This window comes from Sturnira hondurensis, unplaced genomic scaffold (genome assembly GCF_014824575.4).
Source record: "Sturnira hondurensis isolate 20B ecotype Veracruz unplaced genomic scaffold, ASM1482457v3 Scaffold0015596, whole genome shotgun sequence".
NCBI classification, from domain to species: domain Eukaryota; kingdom Metazoa; phylum Chordata; class Mammalia; order Chiroptera; family Phyllostomidae; genus Sturnira; species Sturnira hondurensis.
This window is the reverse complement of record NW_028088227.1, coordinates 13,629,515-13,650,740: the sequence shown is the minus strand read 5'-3', so window position 1 is coordinate 13,650,740 and position 21,226 is coordinate 13,629,515. Positions and strand designations below refer to the sequence as shown.

Here is a 21,226-nt window from a genome sequence, read left to right as displayed (position 1 = left end):
ATGAAGAAACCATTTACCTTGCAAATAGAAAATTCCCTGCTACAGATCCAGATGACAACCTTCCTAAACCTCTGTGACAGTGAACAAGAATGGAAGTCAGACTTTCTCTGTATGTATGTTCCCTTTGGTGAAAAGTTCTCATAGTAGTGTACTACTCTTTTCTAGTTATAGGGAGGCTGTTTAAAATTTCTGGACAGAGAGAATTCCCATTTTTTAGAGCTTGGCAATGTCTAGATCCCAGTGGTTCACCAGTGGAAAAGTCATGTACTGCCTGGTGGCAGCTCCTTGGTTAGGACAGCATGTGTCAGAAGCAAGAGGGAGATGGAATGAGGTGGGTTGCTAAGGTACAGGCCACCATGGCATGTTCATTTCATTAGCACATTCTCTTCCTCCAGCCTCCATGCTGGTTCTTTGGCATGTCAGCCATGAGTTCATGATTTGAATGCCCATCTGTAAAAGACAATATATGAGTTTCTAATTCTCTTCCCCATGGTCATTTTTTCTTTCCTTCATTCTGAGTCATCTTTGATTAAACAAAACAAAGATGTTACTGTTAATCATGCATCCTTTGAAACAGCACAAAAATTCTCTTTTGTGTATGTGGCAGGGGGTGGTTTTGATGGGCATAGTAATTTATGATGGGGGTGTTTTAAAATTGTGGACCAGGAAGAAAGATGCTAAGATTCATACTGAACAAAATTTGAGTCTCTACTAAGACAAGAAAAATTGCTTCTGCTTTTTTTTTCAGATTCCTCAAACTTTTACTTTCTGCCCTAAACATATTGCTGTCAACACAATTGTATTCAACTGTTTTTATTGTTCTCATTAGACACCTTATTAAAACTGAAGTCATGTTCAAACAGCTAAAATTGCAAACAATACATGAGGCACTGAAGTATTGGCAGGTTGTAGACAGTGTCTGAGCACACTGGAAATCTGCCACCCCCCCACCCCACTGGCACTTTGAAGATTGATGTGAAGTGGGCATGGGTGCCATCAGAATTGGCACTCAGTTTTTTCCAGGGCTTTGGCACAAGGTTCTAAGGTAATCCTCAGGCTAGAGTTCCGTGGACAAGTTGGTACAGGCTGGTGAGTTGGCAGGCCTCCCAGAGAGGAGAACCCCAGCTGATGAGAAACTGGGGTCATTGCAGAAAGGTTGTTTTCACAGTGAGGCCCACCCACAGTCAGATAGGAAGTGGAACAGATATGTGCTAGGGGCTAGAGGGAGATTTAAGCCAAGATCTAAATTGAACAAGACCTTGGAAAACTCAAAGATTCTCTCTTTTAGTGTATCCCATCTATGAGTGACTTGTAGATGCTCTGAAGAAGGGGTGTGTGTGTATGTGTGTGTGTGTGCTCATTTAAGACTTCTTATTCCTGGGTCCTGAAAGTTAAAATCCTTTACTAGCTTCTTTTGGTGGTACAGGGCCAGGTCTTTGCACTTTCAGGTGGGTGTTTATGGCAACTGTGACTTTGCAACAATTGTGTGAACAAGAAAAAAATTGTGGGCAAATCGATTGTAGCAAGTGGAAATTCTATGGTGGTGTTTTGTAGGTGGTTTACAGAGTGGTTAGTTCTCTTCTTTTTCTTCTGCAGTTGTTTGAAGAAGCAGGATGCTGATCTAGACGTGGAAAAAGTAAGTTGACAAGTTTCACACTGAGAGCACATGCCTTATGAATTTAAAAAGATTTCCTGTTGGAACCCGGGACTTGGTCCATTTTAAACTTGGGATTGTGACTCTGAGTCCCTAAGTGTCTAAGAGTAGAGCTTGGGCTGGTTTATGAAAGAAAGTCTTAGCTCACTTAGGTGAACCTGCTGTTTTCCCCTTTCCCAAGGTTGAAATACTCAATTTTGATAAGCGTGAGGACATACAGTCACACCTCTGTACTTATCGGCTTCACAACTTGGCAAACCCTGTAGTCATCACATTTTGACGAGGAAAAAATGTTTCAGTCCTTGGTGTTTGCTTGGGACTCCTCGCACTTGCTAGAACTTGTATGAGTCACAACACTGCCCCACAAGAGAAAATGCTTCATCGTTTGGTACTTGTCACGAGTTCCAGAACAAATTAACGATGAGTACCGAGGTACCACTGTATATTTTAGCTATGTCTCCCCACCCCAGAAATAGAATGGAACAGCTTCCCTGTGCCTGATGAGCCTTCAGGGATTGGTGAGGGATGGGTAGCACTCCATCTTCAAACTGGGTAAAGGAAGTCCTCTTTAGCCCCTTCACTGTTGTTTCTCTCCAGCCTCAGAGGGCTGCTGCTCGCCTCTGCCCTAGTTGTACCTTTGAGTTGCAGTCACTGTAACAGGTCGTTTTTTCATTCACATAAGGTTTGTGGTGCCCATTGGTATTAGATACCATGCTGAGCTCTGCTGTGACCAGAATAAATGTGACAGGTGAGTGCACAGGTACTTATTGTGTAATGTGATTGAGCTGTGCAGAAGTGGCTGTCGAGGCCCAGACTGAGGGCTGGGCTATCCAGAGAAGCTTCCTGATGGAGAGGATGCAAGAAAGAACCATGTATTCATTCATTCTGCAAATATTTGCCGAGTCTTCTCTGCTTGAACTTTGCTCATCTTCCAGATGCCTTGGGTTCCCATGAAAGGCTGGACTAAGTCTAACTAGCCACCCATGGGATCCTTTTCTGCCCCAGGCTCCACGCCCAGTTCCATTGCCTTGGGTGGGATTTGTCAGCAGTTCTGAGTTCCATTGCTTGAGTCCCTGGCCACTCAGGGACTGCTACTTCATCATCTGAGAATGACTTGGGGTTATTTCTCATTTTGAATTTGGGCGTAAGAGAGGTTCTTCTCCTTGAACCAGCACCATTCCATCATTCAGTGGAGGAAGTACACTATCTGAAACATCCTTCCAGAACAGTTATGAACATCCCCTGACCTTTTGACCCATGCAGCCTCGTAGCCCCTGCAGAATGGTCTGTGATCTACTTCAGTCATGTAGCTCATAAAAGCCAAGGGGACTCAGAAAATAAAAGGCCCTAAGACAGAGCCAGGCCAATAGGAGCTTTTTTAGACGGGGTGCTTTACGTTTTGGCTCTGGAAGCTAGGGTTGGCAAAGGCACTCCCTGTGGGGGAGGAAGGGTGAGTACTGGGTCAGGCCAGACTTGCAGCAGGCTGGAGCCTTTGGGTGCCAGGAGCCGCCTAAGGATAGTGCAGCACAGAATAGCTAGAACCTGTGGCGGAGCAGTCCAGGAAATGCCTGGTGCCTGCTCCAGGCTGCAGGGTGTGCCTCATCTTGTGCAGCTCAGGCGCAGGTGCATCCTGCAGGCATGAGAGGGAGAGGTCCAGGTTATGGAGGAGGCAGTCCCATTAACTCGTGTTCCCAGTACACCCCAATGCCTGGCTCACGGGAATGCTCAGTTAATGCAGTGGGAAGCCCTGAGTGGAATGAATGAAATTCTTGCTTCCGTTCTGCTGTTTACTTGCTCTGAGACCTTAGGCAAATCCTCTTTTCCTCTCTGGTCCTCATTTTTCTCATAAGTAAAGTAGTCTCTCTTTTAGGACCAAGTGAAATTCTTCATTTTTTAATTTAAAAACATAAACCACACATATCTTTTGGTTTTCTGATTTAGGCTTTGTGCCCCAAAAGAGTGAAGGGCTGTTGGCCACCAGTCTGCAGAATGCTCAGTGAAGCCCGCCACAGGTCGGGAGCCTGTTGAAGGCAGAGCCTGTGTGTCGCACCTGGAGGTCCAGCGAGTGTCCAGTGAAGGAATGAACAGTGTGGCCGGCCCTGCCACATGGGGTGGGTGGGTACTTGTAAGCACTGTGGGGACTCAGAATGAGAGAAGCTAACGATGGGGTGGAGAATGCTTCGCGGGCTGTGTGAATTCGAGCTGCCTCTGAAGGGCTCTGTCTGCACCCTCTCGGTGGGGGGGTTGAGAAGAACACTGAACTGCCCTACCGGAGTTCGGAGTCTTGGGAGCTGTGTTTCAGAAGCTTGAATTGTCATCTTTTTCTGGTGCTGAGAGAAAGAACAGTTTAACACAGATGTATCAGCCGTTCTTTTTGCCTTTGTGTATGTTATCTGCCATTGTACGACCAAATGATAGCAGTTGGCCAATCCAAGTGAAAAAAGGCACAGAAGTCATAGCATATATTTTTTAAGTGAATTTAAAATTTTTCCTTTCAGTTGAATATTTTTGAAAAGACAGGACTATGAATGGAAAATTAGCTTTATTTTGACATGCCAACATTCAAAGATAAATCACCAATTCTGTAATTATTAATTGCAATCTCTAATTTACTGAGCTTCCACTGCATACTGAGTACACCCATGTCCCTCACCATGAGTTGCTCAAGGCCCCAGAGTAACATCAAGGATTCCGATCATTTCTCTCTGGGCGTAGAGCCTTCTCTTTCCCACGTACTGCCTTACCTCGAAACTGATATAATAATTGAGACAATGTCTGTGTGACCTTTTAAAAAATGTTTTATGAGTAAGTGATAAAAAAAGCAACGTTACTTTTTAGAGAGGTCTTCCTTGACACTGTCCCTCTGCTCTGGATGGAGTTGCCCTGCCACCCACCTCTGCAAAGCTGTCTTGTGCTGTATAGTTACTTGTACAGTCGCTGTGAGTGTCTGTGTTCTCTCTTGACATGTAGGCTTTGTTAGGTCTGAATTCTGACACGTGCGAAACCTAATGCCTGACTTCTACTGTGCCCTCCTAAACGGCTGACTTCAGGCATGAATGCATGGCATGTGACCAAATTAAGGGGTAATGAGAGCCAGTGAAAGCCACTTTGGTAGGTGGCAGAGTAAAAAATATTATTGTGCATGCCAGAAATCATGTTTTCCTTCTCCATCTACAGCTTTTATCTGTGGGAACCATGCTTGTTAATAGCATTAATGGGGGTAAGATAATCAGTCATTCCTTGGCTTTATCTCCAAAAATACAAAGTTTCAAGCAGACAAATGAATAGATAATTCTTAAAAATGAAGGAATTTGGGCAATCAAAGAGAATCTGAAGATAAAATAGGGAGGGGTAGTAAGAGCACATGGGAAATATTAAAACCTTTTTTTGCACAGAATCTTCTAGAATTACTGAGGGATACACTGCTGAGAATGGTTTTCATGAATGAGACTTAAACATACACAGTGTACCTTCTGAAAGTGAAACTCATAGTCAGCTGAATTTTACAGATATGGGATCAGGTTACACCAGAGGAACAAAAATGTGTTTTTGAAGTAGAACTGATGAAATTGAATTATCTTATTTAGTCATTTAAATCATTCTTGAAGTGGGTTTGATTCATACCTCCTGTGGTCATCACTCCTGTCTAAGGGCTGAGGAGAGAGGCTTGGTTTTCGTGTGTTCTGTGCGGCTTTGTCTAGCATGATTAGCAGTATTTGGGCACCTGCCTTGAGAGAGGCCCCTGACATTTCTGTTCAGTGAGACCAAGAATTCCTGTGTTGCTGTTCCAGCTGTTTGCAGGATTTAGACAGTTACCTTCAGGCCACAAATATGGCCACAGATACTCTTGTCTTTTTGATGGACACAGAGGCCTCCCCTGCAAAAAGTTGTTATTCCAAAAGAAAAGTGAATAGAAAAATCACCTCCTGTTTAGAGTTATTTCCTTTTTTAGTGAATTCCTTGAAGTGAGTTAGTCTGTAAATATAGAATGTATTTAGAAGTTGCTCCGTTTTTCAGTGTTTCTTTTGTTTTCATAAGTCCCAAGAAAAATTATGAAAATATCTTGGATTCTTTTGGGGGGCCTATAGTCTTGTGAAGACAAAATCTGCTTTTAAACAGGTGAGGATTTTGAGACTGCATCTGGAAACAAGCTCTAAAACCGTGGGTACGTGATTCCTACACAGCTGGTTGAGAAGTGGAAAAAATAATTCATACAAGATTTTTCTTTAGTGGGAAGGAATAGGATTTTCAGGACCCAGGAGGTCAGCAGTGCTTACCTGTGTCCAGAGGCTTGAGAATGCTGGTCACTGGGAAGACATGGGCTGTGTCTGGGTGGGGTGTGGCAGAGGGCTGTGTGCCTGTTGCTGCAAGGAGGAGGGCAAGAGAGGAAGAGGAGGAAGAGGAGAGCAGGATAAGCCGAGCTCCCTGCCATCTGTGGAAGCCAGTGTTTCCTGAATGGGGGTGGAGGAAGGGTTCACCACGGTTCTGGTGGGGACTGAAGAGGGCAACTCCCATGAGCAGAGGCCCTTAGGCCTTCTCTGATGTACCTATATAGGGCTGCCCAGCCCCAGGGCCCATGGTTAGCCATAGGCCAAGTGTAGCCCCAGAGCCTGTAGGATGCCAGGTTAGCTTCCATTCTCCATTCTCCTGCCTCAGACTCACACACAGATAGACCCATTCTGCTGGTGGTCAGACATCAGGAAAGACCAGCGTCTGTATCACTGAGTCATCACAGAGTAAAGGCCAGGCTTCACATGGCCTGCAGGAAAGGGAACAGCTTTGGGTTGGGGGGGTGGGGGGGATTGGTGTTTAGGAAGGAGGGACTTGCTTAGAATTCTATTTTAGACTGAAGGAGCAAGCATTTTTAGTGCTGGACCCAAAATAGTGGGTGTGCATCACCCATAATAACTGACCAACTTTCTTTTACATAAATCCCTAGAGTCTGAAACTAAGTGCTGCTGTCTAAGAAGAAGAAACATGCCTTGCGCCAACTGAAATTTCCAAGATAATAAATGATATCTCTTCCTAGACATCATAAACTCAGGAGGATATTTATGACTGTTGGAACAGTTACAGATAACAGCATTTACATTGTAATTTAAGGAAAGAGTTGAAAAATTGGGGAGACTTGTCTAGTCCAAGATGCAGAAGAGACAATTCATTTGTCTCTCAAACATTAAGGAACACCTGTGGGCTAACCACCCTTCTAGTCCACATGTCATCTTATTCGGTTGCCCTATTTTATAAGCAAGGAAAGCAAAGCTCGGCACAAGTGAAATGATGTGCCCAAAAACTTAATCTAGGAGGTGGCAAGATTGAGAAGTAGCTCTGGGACCTCTAGAAGGCACACCCTTCTCTTCCCACTCCACAGTGGGTGTTCCCTTGTTCTAAAGCTCAGTAGAGCAGAAGACAGATACTCATCATCAGCCTCGTGTGTCTAACTGGTCATTTTATATACATTTTTCATTTTCTCTTCACTGAATGTAAAAACTTTCTCCCTTATTCGTGGTTTTCAAAATGGTAAGGTTGTTTTCATCAAGAAGAAATTAGAAAACTTAAAAGAGGAACCATCTCTTTAAACCTGACCTGGTTTTAGCAGGTTGTCCCCTAGGGGACAGCATTAGAATGACTTCCAGGGCTGGCATTTGGCAGCAGTGGGAGTCCGGGGAGGCCTGGGGCGCACGCATGTTCTCTCCACAGCCAGGCCTAGGCTCAGGGATCATTTCATTGTATTCTTCATCCCAGTAGAAGTCGTCATTCCGCGGGAGGAGGGCAGGATGTTGCCAGGAGAGCTTGAGGAGAACGGCTGCCCATGTTACACTAATCGAGACGAGTGTCCACGACCCGGTGGGCCTTCTCCTGTGGCTGCGAGACGCTGCACAGTCTGTTTCCCTGCAGCCAGGCCTGCTGAGCAGAGGCTGGGACCATTTGGTTGTCTGCCCTGCATAGACGTACTGTCTGCTTAAGTCTTATGTAAAGGAGAGATTGTTAGTAAAATATGTATGAAGATCAGCTTAATAGATGCTTTTGTCCCTGCCCACAAACAGTTTTAAAAGCAGAGCTGCACTCTTCCGAGACTGGTATGGGATAAGCCATAGAAATACATGAAAAGTCAAGCTTTTTCCTTAAAGAAGGTTAATGCTGCCCACTTTTAGCCCATACTAAATTTTTTTAAAGCAAAACATCTTCTGGATTAATTTGTTGTGGTTGCCATAACAAATAACACAAATTTGGTGGCTTAAAACAACAGAGATTTATTGTCTTATGGTTTTAGAAGCCAGAGTTCAGTATCAAGATGCCAGCAGAACTGAACTCCCTCCAGTGGCTTGGGGACAAAATCTCTTATTTGCTTCTTTGAGCTCTTGGTGGCTACAGGTGTTCCTTGACCCGTGGCCACGTCACTCCAATCTCTGTCTTCACATGCCCTTCACCTCTGTCTGCTCCATCACATCTCTCTCTGCTTCCCTCTTGTAAGGCTCCTGCGATGGCTTTCAGAGCCCACAGGGTAATCCAGGATGAGCTCCTCCTCCCAAGACTCCGAACCTTGTCAGACCATACCGTACTGCGCCAAATGAAGTGATATTCTCAGATTGCAGGGGTTAGGAAGTGAATGTCTACAGGGGGAGGTGGATATTTTTCTGCCTCCACAACTTCTCTTTAGGAATTTCTATATTTTTTATTTCCTGAAACGTAAAGCTTGCAGCCACTTGCTTCACACGTTACTTTAGTGATTTCCCTGGAAGGAGTCCTTGGCAGACCTGAGACCTGACTTTGTCTCCTAGGCCTCCGAATAGTCTAGTCCACCCCTGTCTTCTTCCTCAGGTTGGGATTAACATAAGGGTGAAGAATTCTGGGCTCTGAGAGTGGGAGGGGGCCTTTGAAATCAGATCTCAGTCATAGGCGGGTATTGAGACTGGAAATGCAGGGTCACCAGAGTGAGGAGCAGAGATGGGACCAGTACTTACCACTTCAGCCCACCCCTGCCACTATGTTCTTGCGACCCCCAAGCTGTCTTTCGTCACGTAAGCCCCTGGGTCCTCTTTTATGAGAGGACTCCCTCTCTCTCCCCCGCCCTTCCCTTCTCTCTAAAATGAATAAGCATATCTTTGGTTAAGGATAATTAATTAATTAGTTAATTAACTCTCAAACATGGACAGGTTTGCAGAGATGGCTCACCTAGGATAAAGTAAGGCCTCTACACCTAAGACTATTAGGTCTTAGGAGATGCACATATTTTCTTCATCATTATATGCTATACTAATGCAGACCAAGATTAAATCATCTCTCATTTAGCCATTTTGTCACACCTTCAGTCTGCATTGAACTTGTGTTCAATAAAAATCCTGAAGACTTTAAAATATAAATGGCTTTAAATTTATTTCCCCTTTGCCCCTGCCACATGGAAGAGCAGATTTCTGTCAGTAGCAGAATGGGATCAGCTCAGGATCCAGAATACAGTCCAGACAGGGATCTGGAGAACAGACAGATCCACGGGCTGGACAGCTCTGGCAGCAGGCAGCAAGCAGGCGGCAGCTGGGGCAACTCGGTGAGGCGTAGCACTGGGGAAGTTCTTTCATGGGTGATAGTCTAGAAGGACAGATGTTTAGCAGCTGCACTGTCTGGCTGGGCAGGTCAAGGGGCCAGCTGAGAGGAGTCCTGATGTGCAGGAATGAGACTCCAGCCAGGAAGCAGGTGAAAAGAGCTGGGTCCAGAAAAACAAGTTACCAGAGTCAACTGCTGAAATGAGGGTGGGGCCCAGGGCAGGAGCTTGAGCCTGAAGAGTACAATCCCCAGATCTGAAGTCAGAGTCATAGCACTAGTGTGAGTCTGTCCATGGGTCAGTGGCCCGGATCCTCACCCACTCAGAGCCTGGGGCCAGAGCCACGGGCATAACTTGTGAACAGGGGTGAGTTGTCTGAGCTGAGCAGATTGGAAGGTATAGAGCAAGTGATGTGTGTGTGTGTGTGTGTATGTATATGATTTTTTTTACAATTGAAAGCAAGACTTGGGGGGGGATTCTTTGTTGTTGTTTTAGTCAGTTTTGGCAGTCATTCCAGCCTATCAAAATCTTTTACAATTTCCATTCTTTCCTTTTTCAGCTGTGAATTATTTGTGATTTCCCTAAGCATATCCTGATGAAAACATGAATTGAGGACAGACAGTCCTGCTGTGCAAGAGCTTCCCTCGAGGTCTATGTTGCTCGTCTCCGATGCTGGTGCCCTTGGGTGTGGGCGTGCAGTCAACTGAGTTCACCAAACTGAATTGCTGATTGCCCCGGGATTCCATATCTTGATCCAGCTCTGCTCTGAGTGGCTATCAGATGCTTTGCTGGCATCCAAGTGACCTGTGTCCACCATCTATCACTCTGATAGCCCTATGAAAATAGCCCAAGATAGGGGCACAGTGGAAGTACCCGGTTGTTCTTACTGATGTCAGTGGGTTTTAGTCCTGAGTCCCACAGCCTATAGTACACTGGGCATTAGCCTGTGAGTGATTTTCCAGGAGGGACTGGAACCCCATATTCAGATATGGTGTCCTAATCTTCATTTTAAGGGTTCACCTCTACTAAAGACTGATCTTCCTTTGTGGCTTGTGTGTGGTCTATAAAAAGCACTGACAAGGCTACATACTGTATGAGTCCAACTGTTGGGTGACTATGGCTGCTTCTCGGTAAAGGCGGGGGGTGCTCATGATGTTGTGAAACGTGTCACTATTGCATGTAGTCGGAGTGGAAAGGGAGGGGAAGGAAGTGACGTGCTGCGTGGATCATTTATGTTAATAGAAAAAGGGCTAAAGTCATAATTTATTAATTCACATAGTCCTTTCAAATAAGACTACCAAGAAAAAGTGAGGTGGTTTCAAGGTCGCTCAGGAGGCAGTGTGATGTAGTAGAAAGAGTAAGTGGGCCTCGGGCTTGAGTGAGTCCCGGCTGTGCCACTGAAGATCCGGGTGCCACTGGCTGCCATTGGCTGAAGCAGATGGTCATTGAGTGTAAATGACCACATACTCCCTGCAGTTGCTGGGAGTATTTGAAGGGGAGTGCAGGGTGCTGTGACACTCGTATAAGAGAATCCCAAGTAGAAGTTAGATGGAAGGATGTTGATGAAGAAGGGACATACTGATAACATACCACCTTCCATCTATTGTTCCCCCTTTCTCTGGTCAGTGTCGGTCAAGGACAGGTAACTTTCAAGTATGGGCTAGAGTAGATTCGTACTTAGAGTAGAAGGATGATGGGCAGGGGAAGGTTCCTTTCCACAATATTATCTTTATCAAACAAATAAAACCTTTATGTTCGGGGAAGATTTTTGTTCATTTTTAGAAGAATATTCTGAAAAGTAGACCTCCCAGTCTGGGGGTGGAGGAAACAGTAATTTAATAAACAAAGTAACTGCCATTTTGCCTACTATACCGTTATCAAATGAGGGGAAAAAAGAGTTTCTGATTCATGCATCAAGGTGCTGCTTATTGCAAAAAAGTAAACTGGAGCCCTGGTTGGTGTGGCTTAGTGGTTGGAGTGTTGACCTACGCACCAAAAGGTCCCAGTTCAGTTCCCAGTTGGGGCACATGTCTAGGTTGCAGGTTCTGTCCCTGGTCAGGGCGTGTGCGAGAGGCTACTGATTGACATTCCTCTCTGACATCGGTGTTTCTCTACCTCTGTCTCTGTCTCTGTCTCTGTCTCTTTCCCCTTCTTCTTTTTCTCTTAAAAACAAAGTAAATTTGATCATGGGAAAAAGTTTTAGCACCCCTTAGGTATCAAAAATGAAATAACTTATAAAACCTATTCATGAAGTTTAGAAGTCATCACAGTGATCTGTGGTGAAGTTTCCGGTGTGGGGGAGGTTTCAGTGGCAAAATGTCAGGAGAGCTCTTTTCATGTACAACCCAAGAAATGGTAGAACAAAAAACTGTGACAGTTATCATAATATTTACTGTGTTATCTTGTATTTGAGTTAATAAATATTGGCTATTATCCAATCAAATAACTTTTTCATTACTCAATGTTTACAGTGACTGAGAGGAAAATATAACTAGGCCTTTGTGTTTTCTAAGTAGTGAGTACAACAACAGAAACAACCATAAGACACGATATAATGTACTTTGAAGTAGAAAGCTTCAGAAACTGTTATTTCAGAACCAGTAGACCAAGATTTGTCAGGGCAAGAAAAAGTACTTGTTTGGTTTTTATTTTCAAGTCTTTTAAAAAAAATAGACTTTAAGTTTTAGAGCAGTTTTAGGTTCACATCAAAATTGTGGAGGAGGTGCTAAGATTTCCTACACTCCACACCCCGACACGTGCACAGCCGCCCCCACCATCAACCTTCAGCACCAGTGTTACCTTTATTACAGCTGGTGAACCCACACTGACACATCATCATCACCCAAGGTCCGTAGTTTACGTTAGGGTTCACTGCTGATATTGAGCACTCTGTGGGCTTGAGTAAATGTGTAGTGACATGAATACACCATTATAGTGTCATATGGAGTATTCTCACTGCCCTAAAAATCCTCTGTGCTCCATCCGTTCATTTTTCCCTCACCCTGATCTCTGGCAACCAGTTCTTTTTTTACTGTCTCTATAGTTTTGCCTTTTCTAGAATGTATTTAGGATCACACAGTATGTAGCCTTTTCAGATTGGCTTCTTTCACTTGGTTATATGCATTTAAGATTCCTCCATGTCTTTTTGTAGCTTGATAGCCCATTTCTTTTTAGTGATGAATAGTATTCCATTGTCTGGATGTCCCACAGTTTATTTACCCATTTCTCTCTCTTCAACAGAACTTGATTGCTTTCAAATTTCGTCAATTATGAATAAAGCCGCTATAAACATCCTTGTGCAGATTTTTGTGTGGACATAAGTTTTCAACTCTTTGAGTAAATACCAAGAAGCGTGATTAAATGCTTGTTTTATGTTGGAAATTGATTTTCATTTTCTTTTGAGGGGCACAGAGCCCAAATCAGTGCATGCTATGGGCCTGTTGATATGTAAATTTTAGGCAGCTGTCATTTTACCTATGTTTTAACCCATGAGCATCCATTGCTGTATCTTGGTTAAAATTTGAGATGGTTAACAGATTGATAGATTGCATTTTCTCTTATATCACTATATCCATTGGGTGAGAGCTCTCTCACCCAAACTGAAGGAATTGACCAACTTGCTTTTCCCCAAAGGCCCTCCTTTTTTTCTTTTCCTCTTTTCCCACAGCCAGATCCCTGAGTCAGGTTCTTGTCACCTCTCATTTTGGCATCCTCTTCGCTGGCCTGGTATTTCAGACCCGTCTTTCAGTCCCCTTTTTTACTGCTGATTTTACACTTCCGGGTTGCAGTCATTCACTCGGCCTGGCCCCCCGCTGTGACACAGCACCGGGCTCCTGGCGGGGCTGAGGATGGGGCTGCCCACAGTGTCCTGTTGGGTCTTTGCATGAACTTCCCTTACTTTTCTCACAGTTTTTCCCTTCCTTATTCTTTAGTATGTCTTTTGTAATCAAGTGAAAACAGGCCCATTAAAGAGAAAATGGAGATGCACTATTCTGTTTCCAGGTTGTGGTACAGATGGTATGAAACAGTTTTTGAAGAAAATCTAATTGCCTAGACTCATATCTCCAGGACAGTAGTTACAATTTATGTATTTTTTCCACAACTAGTCAGTTGTGGGAGAAAACGGAAGTAAAAAAATTGCCAAATTCATTTGCTTTTGAAATTTCTTTATCAGTTTTAAGTTTTGAGTAAGAAATAGGAGCTTTTAGAATAAATATTTCTGAAATAGAATAAATCTGTAATAGCTCTTATTTTGTCTAACTTATGGCCATGGTACAAAGATCAGGATTCCTCTGGGAATCTAACTGAGGTTAGAGCTGGGTAGTAATCTTCAGAGCTTACTCTTAAGAAGGGAGGGGGGGGAGATGAAGACTTATGCCAAGATTGTGGGTCTGGGCATCTGAGAGATGGGTGGTGGACCTGAGATTATTAATATTATTATTATTATTTTTATCCTCACCCAATGACATTTTCTTCCATTGCTTTCTTTAGAGAGAGGTAGGGAGAGAAACATCGATATGAAGGAGAAATGTTAATTGGTCCCTCCCATATGTGCTGGGACTGGGGATCAAACCCACAACCTAGATATGTACCCTGACCAGGAATCAAACTTGTGATCTTTAGGTTCTGGGACAATGCCCCAACCAACTGAGCCTCAGTGGCCAGGGCCATCTGAGGTTATTTTAAAGGAATGAGGAAGGGGTGGTTTGTAGAAGTCAGGCTGGGTGGTAGTTAAGTCGATGGAGCAAACAGCAAACTTGGAGACCCTGCAGTTGGGTCAACGTGGGAGATCCAGGCCATCATTGCTGCTTATGGCTCCTTCGTAAAATTTAGCAAGTGGATGTTGCATTCTGAGTGGCATTTCAGGCCCTTCTGCAATGCAGTTGGCACCACCTTCTGAGAGGTGTCACGCCAGTTAGCCATCCCATCAGTGGAGGTCCGGATAAATGCTTCAGGTGAGTCCATGTAGAAGACAAAGGATATCATGTTGGGTGTTCGTTGGTCACCACGTTTGCCTGGGCCAGAGGGTCAGACAGAGCAAGTGCTCGGTCTAAAACCAGAGTCCGAGCTGAGGTCTCTGCCGAGGGTCCTAGGGCTGGCAAGGAGGTGCTGAGGTGGCACAGGGCTCAGGGTAACATGAAAACTAATGATGATGGTAATGTGTCCAGAAGAATATATATGAATGCAAAGGAGTGTGTGGGTCACAAACATACATGTATGTGTATATCGATAGATATGTATGTATATCTATACATACATATGTATGTATATCTATACATACATATGTGTGTATATCTATACATACATATGTATGTATATCTATACACACACACGTACACACACAGAGGGCAGTGGGGGGAGAAAAATATAACCCCTATCCATATCCATTCTGCAGTTTAAGAATGAGAATCTCACTAGTATCTTAGAAGCCCCTATGTACTCCTCCCTGGCCACACCCCTCTCCCTCAAAGGAACCACTGTTCTGAATTTTGTGTTTGTCATTTCCTGGGTCTTCTGTGTACATATGTTTCCCTAAGCAATCTATTACTAAGTTCTGTTTGCCTTGGGGTTATGAATAAATGGTATTCTTGTACCATTTGCTTTTTTCAATCAACATTTTTAAATAAGATTCATCTCCACTGATGCATGAAGTGACATGCATGAAATTCATTTATTTTCACTGCTCTGTGGTCTTGTATTGCATGAACATACCACAATTTATTCATTCAGGCTTCTCTTGATGGAGGTTTGAGTCGTTTCCAATTTTGTGCTATTTAAACACTGCTGCTCTGAACATTCTTGCATATGCATCCTGCTGCAAACAGCTTAAGGTGCATGAGAGTGTTAGAATAAGTGCATCTTCAACTTTATTGAATAATACTAGTTTTCCAAAGTGATTATATGTAGACATTCCATTTGAGATTCCCATGAATAAACAGATTAAATTTTAAGATTAGGGGAAGTCCAAAGAAAATGTGAAATGCAGGACTAGCTGTTGGAGAGGAAGAGAATACCATCAGGGTCTTACAACTCCCTATCACAGTGTGGGGGAGAGAGCGAGGGATATGAGGAGAGAAGTGTAGGTTTTAAACAACCATTGTCCTTGCGTGAATGTGGCCATAATGTCATTAGGGAACAGATTCCACCTCAGTAAGAATCAATACCCAGTTCTCTTACTCGCACTAAGTTTTCTCCAATCAGCAATAATCTTTAGTTATTACTCTATATAATGGTATCATACATATAGTAACTAAAATTATTATTTTCTGGGGAGCAGATGGATGCTGCCAGGCACTTAAGTGTGCTCTTTCCGCATCAAACTGATTGTGGCATGGACTCTAATGAAGTTTCCAAAAGAGAGAGCCGCCCAGAGGCACACATGTATTTCGGAGCCTACTTTCCTCCAAACGCAGGCGATTTTCCTGACAGCCATGCCTTGTGTTTCATAAACTCAGTAAGCTTACACAGGGTTTGTCATCATTATTTGATGAGAATTCAGAGCTGCTTTGTAAATTGCTCATTCACTTGACCTGAGAAAAATTGGTCTATTTAGAATAGCAACTTAACTATGAAATATGACACAGTCCTGAGGGAGAATTTTGGCTTTGTTGGTGAGTTCTGACCACTCTGATATGTAAAGCTAATAGTATTTGTTTTCTTTCCAATGAATTTTCATTCTTTCAAATCTAGATGTTAACTTCTTTGGTTGACATTCCTATGAAAGTAAAAGTAGAGCATTAAATCATTAAAGGCACATGTTCTTGGAGTCTCAGAAGTGCAGCTTTTTTTAAACTTTTATTTTGGGGTCACCCTTCATTAATAGCATTCATCAGATTTATCTGATACCAGGTCAAAGAATTCAGTAGTGGTGGCATTTTCAAAATATTTTAACCATAGTTTTTCAGCATGTGTCAGTTGGTAGTGTCTATTTGAAATTTTCAGTAGTGACATTACATATTTGGAAAGGCAGCATGTATACTGGAAGTAACACTTGTGCTTTGCCAAAAAATTTGAAAGAACCCGAGTGTTCCAAAATTGCGATCTCCTTATGTAAGCTGTGGCATGACTACTACATGTCTACTCAGTGAACTATTATATATTAGTTAAAATGGTGATTATAAAATTTGTAAAGTAAGTTGGACAAATGTTTATTTAGGTTGTTAAGTAGAAAAAAGCAGGATACCAGAATGTCTGTGGAATACGATCTTAAGTTTGAAAGCAAAATACATGTGTGGGAAAAGCCTACAAAAATTACACCAAAAGGCCAACAGCTGTATTTGAGTTATGAGATTATAGAATTGTCATCTCAATGTTTGTTAGTATGGCCATATTACTCTTTTAATAAAATTAATTAAAAGGGCGGACTTCAGAGAGATTAATCTAGAGTCCAATTGCTACGCTACCATTAGTTAACCAGCTGTTTGACCTTAGGCAATCTACTTAACTGGCCTCCTGGGGAACTGAAGTCAGTGTATCTGTCTACCTGCATGGAGTGTTGGCAAGTCAAATGAGGTGATATTCCTAAGTCACGCCCCTACCCCACTGCAAATAGGTAGCATGGTGGTTCCCGCCCTCCACAGCCTCCTCTTCTCTGGTGAAGCAGGCTTTGACCAGCACATACCCAACAGCCCTGAGCAGTCCTCTTTTAATACCTCGTTTCTATTTTGTCCCTTTGGGGCCTCTCCCTAATCTCAGTAAACACTTGTGACCTCTCGGAACTTCAATTTTAGCAACAACTTTAGTGACAACTGATGGTTATTTTAGAGAAGTGTTTGATGAGTATGACTGCTTGGCCTTCTGTGACGAGAAGGGAAGTTTGAAGAACTGGACTTGCTAAAAGTCCCAGAATTTCACCTGTTCAAATACATGTATTTGATTGACAGAAATATGCTTGCTAATTTGAGAAGTCCCCTTGTTAACCTCCCTTGGTTATTGAGGAGAGAACATGTTAATACGCTTGCTAAATAAGCTAGTGATTTTCTTGGCCCTGAAAGTCTATCTAAGAGACAGGTACAAATACAGCTCCCCCTTGAATACACAGGGCTGGGTGCACTGACCACCTCTGCTCCGCCCCTGCAGTCAGAAATCTGAGAGTAACTTGTGACTCCCCAAACGCTTAGCAACCGATAGCCTACTGTCGACTGGAAGCCTTACTGATAAGATAGACAGTTGAGTAACACATTTTTTGTATGTATTATATACTGTATTCTTACAACAAAGGAAGCTAGAGAAAAAATGTTATTAAGAAAGTCACAAAAAATATTTACAGCATTTATTGAAAAGAGTTTGTGTAGAATTATAGTTCAAACACATGTTTTTCAAGGGTCAACAGTAATATGTAAGTGTTTTGCCAGGATCCCCAGGGGCTGTGCGTAAGCTCTAAGATGTTAAATTGAGCTTTTAAGACTTTGTGACAATATGAGATCATCCTGTTGAGCACTTGGTGTAAATAGGAACAGAGTTACTCTGTGAGATCCTAACTTGTTTCAGGGTAAGTTTACTTGGGGTGGGGAAAGGAAAATTCATTCTGTGATGTAACGGCCAGCCACAGGTTGGCCAGGCACTGGAAAATGTACTCTTGCCCTAAATTTAGGGAACACTTTTAACAAAGGTTAATAAAAGATGCCCATACTCACATGGACCCAAGTTGTCCCATCTACTCGGACCAGGACTCAGAGTGTCTAAGGTCTCCGCCAGACTCTCAGATTTACAGTCTAAAGCAGGAGCGCATTCCTGACCTACGCAAAGCTAGAATCCAGGTCTCTGAACTCTCGGTTCATGTCTTGCCCAGAAGAACAGACTTTCACTGGTCTTATGAAAGTCATTAGAAATATTGAGCCTCAAATTTATTATAAGAAGTTTAATCTTCGAGGGCGCTTCTAGATCAAAAGTCAAAAAATTCAGTAATTCCTTTTGATATTTTCTTCTTCCTTCTTCTTCGTCTTTTTTTAAAGTATCGGTATCTTGAGTAGTACAAGTAATTAAGCCATAGAACATCAACTATAAATTCTTTTTCCTTGAAAGTGTGAGGCTCTGAATCAAGCCCCTGGTCTTCCACGGGTGGCCTGGGGGGATCAGGAACTTGCTGCAGAAGGCCACAGTTCCCCAGGGCCCAGGGCCCAATGTACTTGGCCACGCAAGGGCCAAAAATGGCCTGAGGCAAATTGGAATGCAGCAGCAAGAACTTTTTTCAGTGCAACAGGCTGTTATTGGTGGAAAAGGAAGCTAAAGAAAAAATTCTATGTATAGTATTAACAGGAAAGGATAAAAACAGGAATAAATTGAACAAAAACCAACCAACCAGTGCTATCTCTGGGGACAGTGGAGAGTTTGTGGGCGCTAACTCTCCCGACAGTTCCCCAGACCGGACTCTATTTTTCAGCCTTATCATTACCCAAGGGGAAATGCTGTATCAACTTGTGTAATTGTTGTTTAGCATCATCGGGATGTGTATTGTAGTGTCAATTTATATTTACCAAGCCAACAACACTCCTATGACCACTTTATATGTCTGACACCAAGCGTATCTTCTTCCCACTCTGGGTGTAGGGTGAATGCCTGACTAATTTCCAGGGCCAGATTAAATCTCAGGAATAAGATGTTCACTCAGAAAGCTGTGAGTTTTCTTTATCTTCGTTCCTACTTCTACTTAGGATGTGATGAGGCATTGAGTCCATCAGACAGCAGGAGGATCTATGTAATGAATTTTTACATGCCCTGGTCATTTTAATGTGATCATCCTTCTTTTAAAAGGCTTCATTAAGTCTATTGCTGGGATTGTAAAACAGCCTGAGAGATAGAAAAGGGCTTTTCCCATTTGCAGAATTCAACAGACAGTTTCTTAATTGCACTGCTTTAGGTGAACAGTAATTAAGTGGGTTGGGAGAATATGCAATATTTATTTATAGTAATATAGGCATGTCATGTATTTATAGTCATTACTGCACAGTCTATTTGATAACATCCTTCTGGGGGGAAAATGTCATGACTATTAAAAGTAGCTCCTGTTTGGGGAAGGTCTTTGAATCCAGCTGTGAATATTAACAGATTCAGGCACCCTTGTATTGTAGTACCATACACAGTAAGCATTTTGAAAGGAACCTACCTGTACTCGTAAAGTTCTAAATATGCTTTTAACTTTTTAAATTTAAAATATTTGTGTTAAATATGCCGGCCAATGTCAGTAGCCTTTGGAGTGTTAATGACATATCTTACCTTTTCCCCCCATATCTTACTTTTGACAAGATGAAAGGAGAATAACTTTCATGGTTCCTAAATTTTATAGTAAGTACAATTTTAGCAGCTTATTCCTAATGTGCTCTAACATGGCAGATTTATCAAGAAGATAGAAAAGAAATTTTCTATGAAACACTCAGGAAGTTAATACCAACTAAAGCCCCTGTTTGGGGGCCATTTTGAGACCCAGATGAAAAGCCAGGAATCCTCCATCAGAAAAAAATGTACAGACACACCCTCACGAAGAGACACAGTGTGCTACCTCAGGGCCACTGGAGCCCCAAGTGCTTCTTCCGGGGTCCAAAGATGGGAGTCCTTCATATAAATGGAATTTGTACAACCAGCCCCTTTGTGTTCCGTGCCCTCTCCCCATTCCTAGACTCTCTGGCCCATGTCTACAAATCTGTTTTTATTTATACCTTTTTCTCTATCAGGCATTTTTACTCAATATCTTCATTACCTGTTCAGTCTAAATGTGACAGAATCAAGATCCCTTTTCTGCCGCCACTGATTTCTGGCTCCTCTAATTATTTTTTTAGCCATTCATTATAGGTCGTTATCAGCTTCTCCTTCTGCCCCGCCTCCCCAGAAGCTAAGAACACGCGTGCTCTCTTACTCCAGGCATCTAATAGATTGGTAACTTTTTATCACATGTTCTGTCAAGAGCTACCTCTTTCAAGCTTTCAGTGTGTCAACACGACCATGGTGCAGACCTCAAACTCCTGCCCTTTGTTTAAACTCTCCCAGCCTCCTCTCCCCTGCACTCCCTCCCCCAGCACCCGCCTGCCACCCATCTGGGGCTCTCGTCTTCCCTGTATGTGGTCCAACTCACGAGGGAACACTTTTATCTTGTCCCCTACTCCTTGGTCACCTTAGGTGGTTCTCTGTCGCTGCACACAGCAAATTCAAAGTCACTTGCCCCTTCAGGCTCTCCTGTTCTCATTTCCTCCAGAGACTGTTTCTTTCCCCAGGTTCTTTGAATGTCCCTTCACAGCCACTCTGCTCCCGTCTTTCTGCACCACTGACACTCCACCCCTCCACTAGTGTGTCTAGGATGGGTTGTCAGTCTGCTGACAAGCGGTGGCTGGACTTCTTACTTTTCCTGCTCATAAAGTCACAGAACCTGCAGGAGGGTGGGTCCCCAGGACTGGGCAGCCTTACTTCTGTCAAAGTCTATGTTTTTGTTTACTTAGCGACTTTTTCCCACCGTCTACCTGGCTCAGTTAAGTCAGTAATAGAGATACTTTGGAACATCTTTTTTAAAAGTATGGGGTGAGGCAGTAGGAGGATGATATGAAAGAAATGAGGCCCTGACATTTCCCTGTGTGCACAGTGACTTGGTATTCACTCCCAGGGAGCGCAGCGTTTGGCTCACCGCGTGTCCCAGCACAGAGCGAGGCACAGGGCAGGCCATGGAGTGTCTGACGAGAGAGCTGTGCAAAGCACTGCAGCGCATCTGTTTCAGCATTTCATAGTGACCTTTGGGATGATCTCCTCCCACTACCTCATTTGACAGCTGAGCAAACGGAGGGTCAGGGAGGTCCAATGACTTGTGCAAGGTGGGACCACAATGAAATCAGCTTTTGAACCTATGTTTTGTGACCTTCAGTCTCCCAGCCTCTCATTTTGCTACACTCCAAGTGCTCAATCTATGCTTCTTTTTTCCTTCTCTTTCATCTTTATACTCATTAGTGCCTGTTTGGTGTCTAGTAGATATTTGGGGGCCTTCGGGTGTCTGCTGCACCTTAATAAGGGTAAGTACTTAATAATTATCAAACACTGAGTAGCAAATGGTG

At 43.2% G+C, this 21,226-nt stretch overlaps 1 protein-coding gene across 6 annotated transcripts in view; it reads left to right on the top strand.

Moving 5' to 3' along the window:
* The window catches only part of FYN (FYN proto-oncogene, Src family tyrosine kinase), a 205,109-nt gene that overhangs the window by 22,015 nt on the left and 161,868 nt on the right, over window positions 1–21,226 (top strand). For 5 of the 6 annotated variants that reach the window (XM_037065066.1, XM_037065065.1, XM_037065060.1 and 2 more), the window contains exon 2: window positions 1,597–1,636. The exons of the other annotated variant lie outside the window; for it this stretch is intronic. The gene's annotated coding sequence lies outside the window, so the exon portion shown is untranslated. The remainder of the gene's footprint in view (window positions 1–1,596; window positions 1,637–21,226) is intronic. 6 annotated transcript variants of the gene reach the window in all.